At 44.9% G+C, this 15129-nt stretch overlaps 1 long non-coding RNA gene across 1 annotated transcript in view; it reads right to left on the bottom strand.

Moving 5' to 3' along the window:
* Window positions 1–15129, bottom strand: part of LOC141730152 (uncharacterized) — a 63477-nt gene that overhangs the window by 26038 nt on the left and 22310 nt on the right. Inside the window, exon 4 of the long non-coding RNA XR_012581651.1 lies at window positions 6039–6137. This is a non-coding gene — a long non-coding RNA (uncharacterized LOC141730152). The remainder of the gene's footprint in view (window positions 1–6038; window positions 6138–15129) is intronic.

The following is a 15129-nucleotide window of genomic DNA, read 5'->3' on the forward strand; positions in this document are numbered from 1 at the left end:
TGGGGTGCACCTCAGAATAATTCCGAAAATGGAGCTTTTACATCCCCCGCAGGGGTACAAAGCACAGTGCAAATGGTGTGACTCAGATACTGCCTGGAACATGTAATGAGGATATTAAACTAGATCGTCGTTTTATAGGTTACCTGATTTTTAATTGAAAAAAAAAAAAGAAAAAGAAAATACAGAAGCCAACCAACCTACATATTTGGCCTTCAGATGAATTTTTTTTTGTTTTATGTGACAGCTTTTTCCTCTGTTTAAAAATTTGCATAAATACTGTCAAGACAGGACATGCATGGTAAAGAATATGCAAAATCCTGAGCTAAGCCCAGCTGCCTCTCCCACTGTGCTGTGCCAGGACAGAGCAGTGGGGCTAATACTGGGAGCACCCCTCCTTCTGCATGTCACTAGGTCAGGGACGTGGTCCTGCTGGCACATACCCCTCCAAGGGAGTCTTTCTTGACAGACCTCACACAGAGAGCCTACTTTGGGTTCACTCTGCCCTCTTCCTGGTGGTGAAGGGGGATTTGCTTATTTTCCTGTGGAAATTGAGCATGAGATGCTTCAATGTGACCTCCCCTGCCAAGAGGGGAGAGCAGGCAGGGAAAGCCAAGGGTGCTGGAAGGAACATGAGGTTGTGTTTACCCACACAAGGGCACCCCTGCATGATTTCATGCAGAATTAATTCAGCTCATGCAAACTCCCGTGCAGACACTTACTTGTGGTTCAGGGAGATTTATCTCTGCTAACAGGATTAGGAAAGGTTTAAGCTAAACCAAAAGAGAAGAATGCACACAAGCACAATTCACAGCTTAGAAAACAAACAAATACTAAGCAAAGCTCCCTTCCCAGCAGCCCTCAGCATACAGAGCATGTTATCTAATGCCATCCTCTTTGCTGCTTTTCCTGCTGCACTCCTACCTTACCACCCACTCAGAACAGAAAATTGCAGCACTCTACACCTACATGCTGCTAAATAACTTACCTCACTCTAGAATTTGGCCCAAGTAGCCACACTGGAATATTAAGAGGTGTGCAAAACAGCTAAGAAAATTTTTTGTCCCTCTAAGAGGGCAGTGGGCAGCAGATTTGCCTGTGCTGTGAATGCCTAGCACTGTGCTGCAGTAGGAAGAGACAAAGGCAAAACAGAGAGAGGCACCAGCTGCTACATTCAGCACAAGGAGGCCATTGCTCAAAGCAGGTATCACTAAGGCTGCCCAAATCCCTATTGGGAAGACACTTCCCCTTTAAACAGTCCCTTTACAGTGAGGACACTTGCACAAGTCAATTGAGGGGGCATTTGCTGCCTGCCCCAGAAGTGCCTCTGCCATCTCTCCCCAGCTCTGCAGCAGTTCTGCTGGAGGTACCATGGAACCCAGCAGGGAAAGCAAAGTTTACTGCATCCTCCTGGAAGGGCAGGGTGGATCTCCATCTGCAGGGTGTGGTTGCTTTGAGATGGAATTTGGTTGGGACTTTAGGGTTAGAGCAGGAGTCCCATGATGTTCATTCTGGAAAGGTGAGGATGTTGGGTTTACATTTTTTCCAAAAGGTTAGGAGTTGCGGTGAGCCTAATCATTCTGGCATGTCAGCCTGAGCTACCTAGGGGGAAGAGCACCACCTTCTGAATTACCAAGTCAAATTGACTGTAGCAATCAACTTCTCCTTCTAAGTCCCCATCCAAAAACAAACAGGCCCAACCCTGCTTAACTTATGAGATCATAGCCCGAGGCAGTAGCTCCCTGAGACATCACTGCCTCACCCATCATCTACAAACATCAGTTGTACAGAGATGGTATGGGTCTCTCCCTGATTTTACATACACAGAGATCTCTGACCAATGACATAAGCCCACTAGAAAGTGCCTGCAGCACCTCTCCGAGGTGGTAGGCAACAGCAGAGCCCTGGAATTAAGGACAGAGCAGTGCAGTCATCAGGAACGTGTCCTGTTCTCTAACCTCTCCTGACTGGCTCAAATTGGAAACCTCTTGCCCAAACTGGTGTTTGCCATTCAAAGCTGCCTTTAGTGAACCTTGCCACACCAACGCTTTGCTGCTGCTCAGTTCTACTCTGGCTAACATATTCATCTCCTCCTCATCACTTCAGAACCTATTTGCATTGTTAAATTGCTAGGAGAAATTGGTTTTCCCGTGATACCTCCAAATCAAAGCTGCTGGAGCTGGAGATCTTTCTTCTGTTAAGGCATTTTATTAACCCTTAATGGGTTTCTCAAATGTATAATCCATACCTTTCACTTCATAAATCATATTCATGCCTGGCCCATCACTGAAGCAAAAAGTTCTTGTTGACATTTTCTTGAATCTGGACTTCTCATAGCATTGGTTCTTTGCCATCAGTGCAGGAACCTTCCCCACTGCTAACAGAACCAACTTTATTGATCCACACTTTACATGTAACAAAACAGAGGTGTGACAAGCTGCAGAGGGTTGTGACAGGGATATCAGAAGGTCTGTGCTGATGTCAGATGCTCTGAACTCTGGACCCAGGGCAGCTCTTTAACTACTTGCTACCAACTTTTTTTCTTTCCCCATGAGATGCTTTTGTGAAATAGAAAGAATAGGAGAAAAATAACTATTAATCTCCTAAACAGGGCAAAAGTGTTGTAGCTGGTACACCTGATAAACATTTAAACATTTCACAAGTCACATCATCTTGGGTGTTCTGCTCAACAGCCTTAAACCCAGAAATTAGTTCCATTATTCAATAGTTTCATAAAGAAAATAACATTAATTAATTGACAATATGTATGCCACTTCTGCAGGCAAAAAAAAAAAAAAGCTAAGATGAGCTAACATTATTCAGAAGAGCAGATCAAAAGTCAAAATCCTCTTGATAATTTGTGAAAATTGGGGGTGGGGAGGTTTAATTTAATAAAGATCAGTGAAAGATGCCTTGCTTGTAAAGGCATCCTTCCTGCCTGCTCAGCACAGGGAAGCTCTCAACTGGTGGATTGGCTGTAGCCTCACTCACCCTTCAAAAAAGATGTGGACAGACTACAGAGTCCAGGGAAAAGAAACTTGAAAAACACCATTTCCAGCAAACACATGAGCTGGGTGTTTAGGCAAGAAAAGAGCTGGTTACAGGGAGCAAGAGGGAATTCTTCAACTGTGTGAAAGGCCATGCAAACAAAATCTCCAATCAGCCCTCCTTCAGTGGCTGTATGAAAAATTCACTTTTGATCCCTGGACTGATTTCTGTAATAATTTCATGCTTTATGGGTAAGAAAGAAGCTTGAAATATAATTTAAGTGTAATCTAAAGGCTAAAAAACCCAAAATAAACAACCAAACTGGAAAAAGTTGGTCTTATGTCATGATTTGGCTCATACTGGATGGGAAGATTCAGAATTTTTGATCACAGTTTGGCAATGCTTACTTGCTTCCCTAAAGGGTTTTTAAATGGCACCAACATTTTATCAACCATGTTACCTCCTCCCATTGTCTGTATTTTCATTGACATGGCTTTTTTGAGCCTTGAGCAGCTTTCCAAAGCACTCAGGCTGCACAGGGGCATGGGGCCCCTCTCCCTATTTTGTTGCAACTCAGCATCAAATTCCTCCTTATCTCCCTGCAGCACTTTTTAAAACTCAATCTGATTTGCTCTGCAGTGACCTATGTAGGTCTTGCAGCGAGTGCTCTTCACCTCCCAGATTGCACTCTCTGTGCCCCAAGCATCAGCATCCAGAGTAAATTTTCCCTCCAGCTAGGAGCTTGGCTTTCTCTCTGAGCAGTCTCATTTTCCCACCTTCATGCACACTTGCATTTCCTTAATCAAGAGCATGAACTTCCATTAAACAGGAGAGTTTAAATGACAAGTGTTAAAGTAATTTTTCTAACCTCTTCTCATTCTGTAGGTGCCCTATTTCCCTGCAGACCAGGCACTGCCTGCAGCCTACTCACAAAGCTGTGCCCTCACTGACACCAGCATCTCATTTTTATCCTGATTTTCAGCTCCTTGTAGACAAAAGAAAAAAAAATAGCAACTTGTGTGGATCACATCTAAAACCACGTGCATAAGTTCAAAGATAATTAGCCTTTTAGTTGCTTAATGCTGTGCAAAGCACACATTTAACAGCTAAAACTGATTTTAATCTCTGCTTAATTCTTTTGCCAGAGTCCCATTCACAGTGAGGCAGCTGTCTAAATATCTCAGCCCCTTGGGGTGAGGAGACAGGGGAGCAATGCTCGTGGGTGACCTCAGCTGGCTTCTCCCACTGAGAGAGAGCTGCTTCCAACTCACCTGGGGCAGAGGATGCCAGTGGGGCTCGGCCCCCAAGGAAAGGGTTTATCTGTGAAGGGCAAAACTGCTCTCTTCCCTTGGCTTGGATAGCCTGTAATAACATTGTAAGAGAAATTTGGGTAGTGAGAGTGGCCAGATTAATGCAAAGTGATGGCCGTAGTGGTAAGGAAGTCCATGGATTCACAACCCATTGCCTTCACGCTGGCTTGGCAAGAAACCATCAGTCACTGCATCCTTCACCCTCTATGACAGTAAAAAGAGTCTCCCCTTGAGTCAAAAAGTCTCTGAACAGTCAGAGGACAATGGCAAAACAGTCATGTGACTATGCCCAAAATTCTGGGGTTTGATTTTTTTCTTTCATCTTTCCTTGTCTAAGCTTTGCCATGCTAGAAGTGCCTGCTTGTAATTACACTCCTCAAAAATTAGTAAATACAACACTTTTAAAAAATCATCTCAAATTGCCTTCTGTGGAATGTGATTAAACATCAGCATTTTCTACGTCCAGGAGTGCATCCACACACACACAAAGGGATGACAGCAGGACCCAACAACAAAAAATTAACAAATCTTCCCTCTGCAACAGTACCCAAGATTCATTTACCTCAGTGTCTTAATATTCTCCAATATTTAGGGAAGCAAGGCATTACTGCGTAATCAGGGGATACTCCTGCATATAGGATATCTAAGGCACTGAGATGGGGAGGAGCTGAACCAAAGAATATGCCTGTGCCTGTGGTGTGACGAGAAAATGGGCTTTGCTCCTGCACAAAAGCTGGTGCACTCCTCAGGTCCAGACCAAGGCTAATTATAATTTATTATCATTTAAGGATTAAAATGCTCATTATGTTTTGGTTTTATTTATTTTTGCTTGACCAATTTCTCTCTTATTGGCCCTTGGGTTCTAAAATATAGGAAGTGGCATAAAAATTGCATTATTTTCCATAAGTTCCTGACACCTAATCAGGCAAGGGTTTCCATTACAATTCCTGGCTAGCTCTTTTCTCCCCCAGAGCCCAGGAAACCATGGTCTTGTGCAAGGAAAGGAGATGAGAACCATGAAACAGCGCTGGGGGAGGACAGAAATTGCAAGAGATGTTTGGAAAGCAAACAGTCACAACACAAGATTTTCCTTTCAGGCCTGTGCTCAGACAGTCTAAATTGTCAGTCAGTCCCTCTGCCAAATATTTCCCAATGGGTGTCTCCCCATGGCTCCCTGCTCAACACCACACTCAGAGACTCAGGAAAAATTCAAAAGCCATACTAAAGGCAGGGAGTTTTATTTACCTCCCTGTGCAGTTGTCTGATAGACTGCACAGCACTTTGAAGTGAGAAAGCTCTAGACAGAGGAGTATTAGAGGTAGTAATGAAAATTAACATGAAGAAAAGGCTTTTAAAATTTTCCATCAGGTTCCCTATAAACGCAGTATCTCCAGGTGTAAAAGAGTGTTAGCGCACACAGGAATTATAAAAGACTGATCTTGAATAAAGAGCTAACAGGACTCAGAAATCACACTTAGGAAATAATATAAAGGCTTGTCTAGAAACAGAGATATAAAAAATAACAACAAATCCATTTGGGACCCTTCAGGCTTGCCTGCAAGCCTTACAGTCACCTTCCTAAGAGCTCACACCCACAATTCCATTAGATAAGCCCTCTTCTCTTGCAAAATCAAACAAAACCCACAGTGTATCACAAGACTGCATGACAGGCTTGTCCTCAACATTGTTACTTTTCCCAATTTGATATACATTCTTCCAGCTTGCTCATCCAGGAAATTCTACCTTTTCCTTCTGGAGTAAAGCTGGTCATTGCTGAAGGCCTCCTACAGCTCACCAATGGTCTCAGCATTTCAGGATACAGCTTCAAATCAATGCTCTCAGCTGGAAGGATAAAAATACAAATAAATCAAACCACAACCAAAAAAACCCCACCAACTCCCGACACCACTGAAGAAAGGTTATAGTCATTATATTCATCTGCAGGATGTGAACTTTCCATGTGCTTACTGATTTCTCTTATTAAGCAATCATCAAACACTGATAGGAATTTTTTTTGCAGGAAATGGAAGTACAATGTGTTCATTAAAAAAAAAACCAACCCAACACCAATAGAGCAGGCAGCCAGTTTAAGCCACTTGACATTTCAGGAAATTAAGTTATACTGTGGTCCCAGCTTGTAAATTCAGCAAGATCCAGGAGAGAACTCCTTGGAGACCTGCTGTGCTTTTATTTCAACAGTGATGGCCACACAGGCTAATTGAGGGTAGGAGCCACGTGCTGTCACAGCTCTCCTGCTGCCCTTCCTCTCTCCCAGCAGCTCCTACACTGCTCACAGTCTGCATGCTCCAGCCAGCTTTGTCCTTTAGCTGCTGAACATACTCTTCTAGGGGAGAGGAGAAAAAAATAGGATTTTGAACGTCAAAAAAAATCCAGTGAAAATAATTATAAAGCTTCAGAGAAAACCTCAGACCTCTGTCAAACAGCTGAATGTATTTTTGGAGTGCAAAGTTCAAAGCCCAAAGCATCTCACCCCTGGATGGCAGATCACATTGGAGTTGCAGGTATTACAAGTACAGACTGGAGATTCAGGGTCAGACACTGAAGCTCACAATCTGAACAGATTTATATGCTGTTTTTGTCCACATCATTGCCAAAAAGGCAGAAAGGAGGAGGTTGAGCAACAGCCGTACATGAGCCAGCAGTGTGGGAGATGAAGATACACCCATCTTGGAATGGTGGGCACAGCTACCAAGGCTGCTGTGGTTCAGCCTATTCCTGGTGGAATTTCTGCTGATAGAAAGGGAAAGACAGTGAGCCACCTTATAGGGAAACTCCTCTTTACCTGAGACAAGGTTGAAGCTGGGTGCAGAAGCAGTGAGCTGCCACCTGTGGGCCTGTGTCCCAGCATGCTCTCACCCGCTACCGTAGCTACAGCAGGGACAACACACCCTCCTTTGTGAGGGGGACAGAGAGAAGGGATGTCTGGGAGCTCCTGGGCACTGTGTGCAGGCATTCTGTCTCTCAGGGAGTGACACATGCACTCTGATGGTGGAAATTTGCTTTAAGCAACCAAGGGCTGAACGGGTACAAATACAACCCACGTTGCCAAGACTCCTGGAGCTCTCAACATTCGCTCATCCAAAAGGCTTGAATGATCTTTGAAAGCTTGCAGGATTGCAGCCCGTTGCTACCATTCCCAGGTTAAAGGTACTTTTAAGGTGTCACATAGGGTACCCACTTTCTCCTGTCCATTTGGTGTGTGCTGAGGGTGCCTTTCAGCCCCCTGAAGCGATCAGTACTTGCAGGATGTGGCTTTGGACTGATTTGGGAAGGGCAGCTCCCTCACTACTACTACACTGAGTAGACAGCCTGGCTAAGGGCAACTTCTATATGCAGCTCAGCCTTCAATCTGTGTGTGATCTCAGGCACACAGAAAAAACAGTCCTGAGGAGAAAAGAACCTTTTTGAGATCACCCAGCTGGTCAAGAGAGGATCAGGAAGCCACCAGTGCCTCCCTGTCCCCATCATTCTGGCAGAACCCTGTTCCTGAAAGAGGAACAGTCAGGGATGAGTCAAACCCAGCATACGCTGCCCAGTGAGGAATTACGAGCCTATAAAAAAGCCAGATACAGCCCAGCCTAACCAAGGAGTAGCCAAAACCTTTTGTGGAAGGACCACTGAGAATCCCATCATATTCCAACCCCAGTAACATCTGCTCCATCGTTTGCAATGTCATGTGAAGGTAAAATCCTTACTGAAAACACTAATGCTGCAAGCATTCACCTCCATGTAGGCGTGGAAGCCTTTAAGTTTCCTTTTTATTATATGGATGGGATCCTTCTTTTCATTGGCACAATAGAAAATAGCCACAAAAATTCCACACACACAGCATCAGACCCCGCAACCAGCCTCGACATGCAGAGCGTCAGTAATAAAACACACCCCTACAGGGATTTAGCACTTTGGCTTGTGCTCAGCTGGGGGACTTGGGGAGGACTTTCACTCTTCAGACATAAAAAAATACTAATTATAATCATCTCTGTCATTATTCCCACCCCCACATCCCCCCCCCCCTCCCTGTCAGCAAAAGGAAGAGGAGCCATGCGCTGATGGGACCGTGGGTTTGCATGAACAAGACAGGGCTCTGTGTGTGTGTACTGCATTTGCCCTGGAAATCAAACAGCAGCTGCAACAAGGGCATCCTGGGAAGGGCCCTCAGGTGCCAAAAGAGAAATTCAGGGAAATATTCCTTTATTAAAATAATTGCAACAGCAGCTGCAGGTACTTCCTCATGTAGGCACCCCTCCTTCCTGTCCATCACACACATGACAAAGCTTTCAACTTCAATCTATGGAGGACCCACAGCCCTTCTCTTACCTACCATCCCTGGTGCATTTGTTCTCCTCACCCCTACCCTTCCCAATAAACATCCTGCCCTGTGCTGTCCTACCACAGGAGTCTCCAAAGTATACACAACAGTGGTTGTGCAGTGGTACTACAACAGGCACTGTAGGCGAAAGGGCAGGCCAGAGAGTGCACAAGGTCTGAAAAGGCCAGCCAAAGCAAGGACATCTCAGGTATTCCTGAAATTATCTCTTTTCCTACAGACTACCTTTTAGTCCCTTTCTAGCTGTCTCTTCCCATGAACTGCAATGGTGGTGTCCTGCAGCACTCACTAATCAGTGGTTAAGTGAGAGGTCATGCATCTGAGTTTGAGAATTAGCTCTTTGCCAAACACCACTCCATAAAGGTGTGCAAAGCTGCTTCCACAACACCCAGAACTTTCTTCCCTAGGGTCTTAGACTAGCTGCAAGGCGCAATTCCAGATTTTCCACTACACCTTTCCAACTGCACTGCTACTTTCTCCCTCCAGCTCTACTCCACCCACAAGCTATCCTGCTTTGGCCTTTTATAGGGTTTCTAGTCCTACAGATAGGGATGGTCTCTTTCTTTGCTGTCTGTGTAGTGTCTACCAACATAGGCCTGTGATCCACATCCTAAAGTTTCAAGAGGGAAACTGCAAACCCATAACACCAAGGTTTTAACACCCATAATGATTTTGGCTTTCACTGAAAGCCCACAAAGAGGCAGGAAAATGCAGACACACTGGTGTACCTTCCTTGTCTCACACATACTCCCCTCCTTTACAGTTTACCTGCATTGCAAATACAGTTTGGGAAGAGCATGGGACTCCAGGCAGGACCACTGAGCAGGCCAGGCCATCACTGGACATGGTGCATGTTGCCATACATCTGTTCTTCCCATAGCTGGCTGCAGAGCTTAAACTGTAATTGATCCAGGTGGACAATTATGAGAAGATTGAGCTCTAACACAGGATGGGGGAAAAATAAAGATACACAGGCTGAAGCCCAGTAGAAAACCTTGCCAGCATCATTTTCACCTTCAGTGCTTCTGCTGCTCACACCTTCACCTGGCCACGCACCCTGCCATGGTCAAACAGGTACCCAATGCTGCTCTTCAGGTCTGCTCTGCCTTTGCTTTGTGCAGGTGTTGGCAACCACACTTGCACACAAAGCCAGGCAAAATCCAGCCTATCCTGGAGAGCACTGCTCCGAGGTGATGTCTGGAGGCTTCACTTCACCTTGCAGTCACACCCTGCAGCAGGGCACCAAGATGCTACAGCACATATGGCAGGAGTCATGTTGCTCAAGGAAGACATTGACTTTTGTTATTCTCCATAGCCGGATCATCCATGACAATGGTTTGTTCCTGCTCCAACCAGCTCTTAGTTCATTTTGGGCACAGTAGGAGAAACAAGACTGCATGCTCCTGGTAATTCACATTTAGGAAAGATGCCCTCTTTCTTCACACAGATGCCAGCAGGCACTACTACCAGAAACAGAAGGACATTCTTATCAAGAATCTGACTGATTAAGAAGAAATTTTAATTTCAAGCACTTTTCTGGTTAGACTTGTTTGGGACAAACCGCTGCAACTCATTATGCCTCAACTTCTTCATATGGAAATGGAAGAGATATGAGATTTCTCAAGCTCATAAAAATCTAAAAGGGACAAGGGTTAAATGGTTGCTAATAAAGTCCCCACTTGCACCTGTCCAAATGTAACTGAAATCCATCTATCCTTGGTAAAAAAGAGGTCAGTAAGCAGACAGAAAACTCTTTGACTGGCAAGACAGCCATCCTTCTGTCAGTGGAGGCTTGCAAAATGCTCAAGCACCTTTAACCACCGCCCTTCAGCTCTGAGATTTGAAGAAGGGCAGAAGTATATGCACTGGGCTCATACTGGGAAGCACAGAGGTCTCTCAGAAACACGACACCTAGATGGTGAAAGCGTTAATGTCTGAGAAATGTTTCTGTAGGGGCAGAAGACTGGATGAAGCTGTGAAAGATCCAGCTCAAAATAACCAGGTGGTGGCATGTGGGCTCCTCCCCCACCAAGCCCACCAGCAAACGCCCCAGCAATCCCAGCGTGCGCTCACCCCATCATCACGCTTTGCTGGCCATTGGTGGTGGACAGCACCCCACCCTGAGAAAACATGGGACATTCTTGGCACTCTGCACTGCAGGCAAGGTCATCAGACACGATGACAGATTCTTTGCCTGCCATATCCATGGAGGAATGCAGGGGAACATGATCCTGCCCTGAGCAAGCGCCAAGTTTGATTAGGGCTAATCTCTCCAAGATCATTCCTGTGAGGATCCTGCAAAGAGGGAGTTGCTTGCTCCCCATAACAAAGCCAAAGACAAGATATGAAGGTTTGAGAGGATTTTTGCTCCCAGATATGTAAAGCAGAGTGGCAGAGCTTACAAGAACAGACAGCCTTTCAGCTGGTAAATACAGTGGAAAGTGACACCTCTCCCAATGCCCTACAACCCAGCATGCATAACCCACCACAGATGGGCATGGCAGAGCCTTACAAGCATCCCTTACCACTTGGCACCGATTTGGCCCTTGGAACAGGGAAACTCTGGCCTGTTCCAAAATGATCTGCCTGACACAAGGCTCAAATAGTTGGCTAAGCAGAGCTGGGATCCACCCTCATTCTCCTTCCGGCCACCGAGGACAACTGTCCTTTCTCACTTCAGCAGAGAGCTGCACCTAAATGCATTAACTGAAAGGACACCCCAGTGTCATGGGGATGGCCTCACCCCACCCCAGCCAGCTCTGGGGCACACTTCTCATGGAGATTTCCCTCCTTTTGCTCTGTAGCAGCACAGCAATGCCTCAGAGGCCTGCTGAGGCCCATGGGGCTCCAGAGAGCAGAGACAAGTCAATGTACAATGCCCCCATGGTGCTTCTGTACCTCCACCAGCCCTAGAAATTGGGAGTTCGACCTTGGCAAAGATGCCCAAAAAATGACAGCTCAAGTGCAAACTATATTTATTTCTCTCTCTGTGCAAAATGCATATCAGTTCTTATGTGTCGTCTTTCTTTTCCCTGTCATGGAAACTCATCTTGCTTCAGTCAGAAAGCAACAAAAAAACCTAGAGAGGCAGCAAACATTGACCAAATCCTGTCCTAAAGCCTCCCCACACATACATTTTCCCCTCCACCATCTGTTTTGCAAATGCAACAAACTAAACTAAACAAGCTCCCAGTAGCTAAATTCCTTGCATCTCTGAAAGCACATGGATCCCTCTGCCAAAGTAAACAATCTCATGGAGAGTTTACATAAAACAAGTGAACTAATTTCATCACAAGCAGAGGAACTACAAATTGGTTCAAAGCCTGCCATAGTACATTCTGTGGAAACGTACCCCAGCAAGGAAAGGAGTTAAATAATCCCAGCGGGAAATTTAGTGCATACCCAGCCTGGCATCCTTACCTTCAAACCAGTGTAGGGATGTACAAATCTACTCTTCCTACAGGTCTCATACAGAATAATGCCAACCATCTTCCTGCTATTGCTGCAGGTTTGGTAGCAGGGCAATGGAAAAGGTAACAAAGATGATCCATGCCAAAAATCAACAGAGGGAGAAGGGATGATGTGGCTGTGTTACCCTGGTGCATGAGAGAACTGGTTATGGACTGGTTGAGAGTTGCATCTGGTGCAGGAGGCCCTTGCAGTACAATGTCCACACACCCTTCACACCAAGATGGTGATACAGTGATGGGGGGGGGAAAAAGAGGGAAAAGGAGTGAGTTTTCCTCACACGGGGATTTCTTTTTCCTTGGGTTCATTTGCATGCACCAAATTCTGGGGTATTTACAAGTGTCCAACAAGTGCCCAGCACAAAACAAATCACCTTGCTGAGAGTAGAAAAGGCTGAGAAGAGAAAAAATGAGCTCCCACTTCCATACAGGACTGGAGCTGGTTTGGCCTTGACTCTGATTTTTCCCAAGTCTCCCTTGGGAAAAGTCCTAGAGTCACAGCTCCATCTGGAGTCTCAGATTTGGCTAAATGCAGGCTGAGGACACCCCCACATAGATTGGCCTAGAAATCCTACCTAGAATTTGATTTTAGGGCCTCAGGATTGGAGATTCACTCCTTCAATACATCCACCACTAAATTCAGTTCTTCATAAAGATAAACTCTGATGTGTCCTAGGTGAATTCAGATGAAACCCCACGCTTATACTGAAAGAAGCGCATCCAGATAGACTTTTCCATTGTTTGGGAAACGGATTCTAATTATACCTGTGCAATTTTTCCAAGGAAGCAGCACTATGCAGCTCAAACTCAACAGCTTTTGTCAGAACCCAAAGCTAGGAGATTCATCCAAGTCACCCATTGACCTTCTCCATGATCAATTTTTTTCAAGTCATCCATACCCATGGCATGATTCCATTACTAGGACTCATAAAAAAAATGGTTTTTTGACGCAGACCTTAAAGAGCTGGGAACTAAATACATGTCCCAGAGCATTTGCTCACCCATGTCACTGCTCCAAGGAGGCACTTTTTGCACTCCTGGCAAAGGAGCTGCATGGTGGCACTTCTCCCATGGACCAGCATGGTGATTTTCAAAAGCTGCTACCAAGAAAACAAAAAGCAAATGAAAAATCCCTCCTATAATCACTTTAAAGCACATTGATTTGGAGTCAAAATGCAGCAAACAGATCATTCTCACATGCCCCAGCTCCTGCAGAGACGCATGGAAACCCGTGCAGCACTCCAAGCACAGAGATTTGAGAAAGAGTCTGAATCCCAGGGGTCTTGCTAAGTATTACAGACAATTCTTACCAGTTACAGCAAGGAATCAGGAAAGATGACATATTAAAAAGGGCAAAACAAAAAAAGTGGGTTTTTTTTCTTATTACACACTTCCAGAGGTGACATACTGTGGACAGCAACTGAAACAATAAAATGCATTCCAATATTCTATATTGTATTGATCATTTGATGCCCTCCTTTTAAATCAATAGCTTTAAACACTCTTATTAAAAAAAAAAAAAGCTGAAATAGATAGAGGATGAGTTTGGATACAGCCTGTGCTGGCATAAATAAAAAACAAGTCCATGGAAAAGAAGGGAATTAGAGTGGATATGAGTACACAAAAATTACTCAAATCAGCTTACAGATTTAATGCATTCTGCTGACAGTGATGGTGGGGGAGGTTGTTTACTTAATCCAGAGAGTTTTTAGGCATACTGAAAAACAGAAGCAGGGAAGGCTAACCCACTGTTGCTAGATCCCACTGCAATTTGAGGTTTGCCTCTCCATTTCTATGGCTTGGAACATTTGCTTCTGAATGCAAAATTCAAATGAATATTTCCCAGGTGGCACTGTACAGTCCCCCCTTTGCTAATGTTCATACTGAAACAGACAACAAATGGGCAAAACTGGTTTGGAGGGGAGGGATGGAAGCAGCACTCGGTTGCCTTGGAGTTATCCAGGTTTATCTACACATCACACTGTATGCTCCCTGGTTCTCATAATTAGAGTGTCTAGACAGGAGATGATGCCAGCAAAGTAGCAAGTAAAAAAGGTTTTACAGAGTTTTTCAGAGGGGCCCATCTAATGCAGTGACTACAGAATAATGACATATCAGTTGCAGAACCTAGCTAAGATTAGAGCAAATTTTGACCCAAGTAAAGACCTTTTCATAGCCATTCACATCCCAAAAGGGCTGCTAAATCAGAGCACCGATGGCTCAAGCACTCAGGAGGGATCAGAGCTTTTGAACCAGCATCAGACTAGAGTTTTCTGCAAAAGTAATTCCAGCTGCCTCAGCTTCATCCAAATACTGGCATTTAGCAGCCTCAACTTGTGTAAACCAGCTTCACTCCACTGAAGTCAATAACAATTGACACCAGCTGAGAATCTGGCTCTTGACGTGGTTTAAATATAGTTTAAGAAAGAACTTACAGAAGGATTGCCCAATCCCTCATGTCCATTTCCCCCTTGGGCTAGGACCGAATAAGATTGATTTTTTTTTCTTTATAATTTAGCTCCAGCTATTTTTAACAACAACATTATGAGCATTTATTATAGCACCTTCCACCCTGCAGCAGCCAGGCTGCCTTTCAGGCTTCACCAAGGATCACAGAGGGGGATGGACACAGCACCAGGATGGAACCACCTCAGGATGCAACATGGCAGATGCTCAGCATGCACAGAAGACTGGCCACAAATACAATAAATCAGCAAGGGTACGAAAATAATTCAGCTTCAGCATTGCAAGAGTAAGCCTCAGTCATTTTCACAAGGAGGAAATTTAATTTCAAATCCTCCCTTGAGCTGTCCATGGGATGGACAGGATGTTATGGTCACACACTGTGGCCCTACACACACAACATGAAGGCAAATTACAGAGTACTGGGGAAAGGCAAGCATGAGTTTCTCACCTTTGAGAAACAAAAAGTAGCTGGGTCACTCCTACTGTGACAAACCAGGGCTCTTTGGTATTGCCCCATCTCTTTGGCTCAAAGATCCCTGCAAAGCCAAAGGAT

The sequence above is a fragment of the Zonotrichia albicollis genome, chromosome 9 (assembly GCF_047830755.1).
Source record: "Zonotrichia albicollis isolate bZonAlb1 chromosome 9, bZonAlb1.hap1, whole genome shotgun sequence".
Lineage (NCBI taxonomy): Eukaryota > Metazoa > Chordata > Aves > Passeriformes > Passerellidae > Zonotrichia > Zonotrichia albicollis.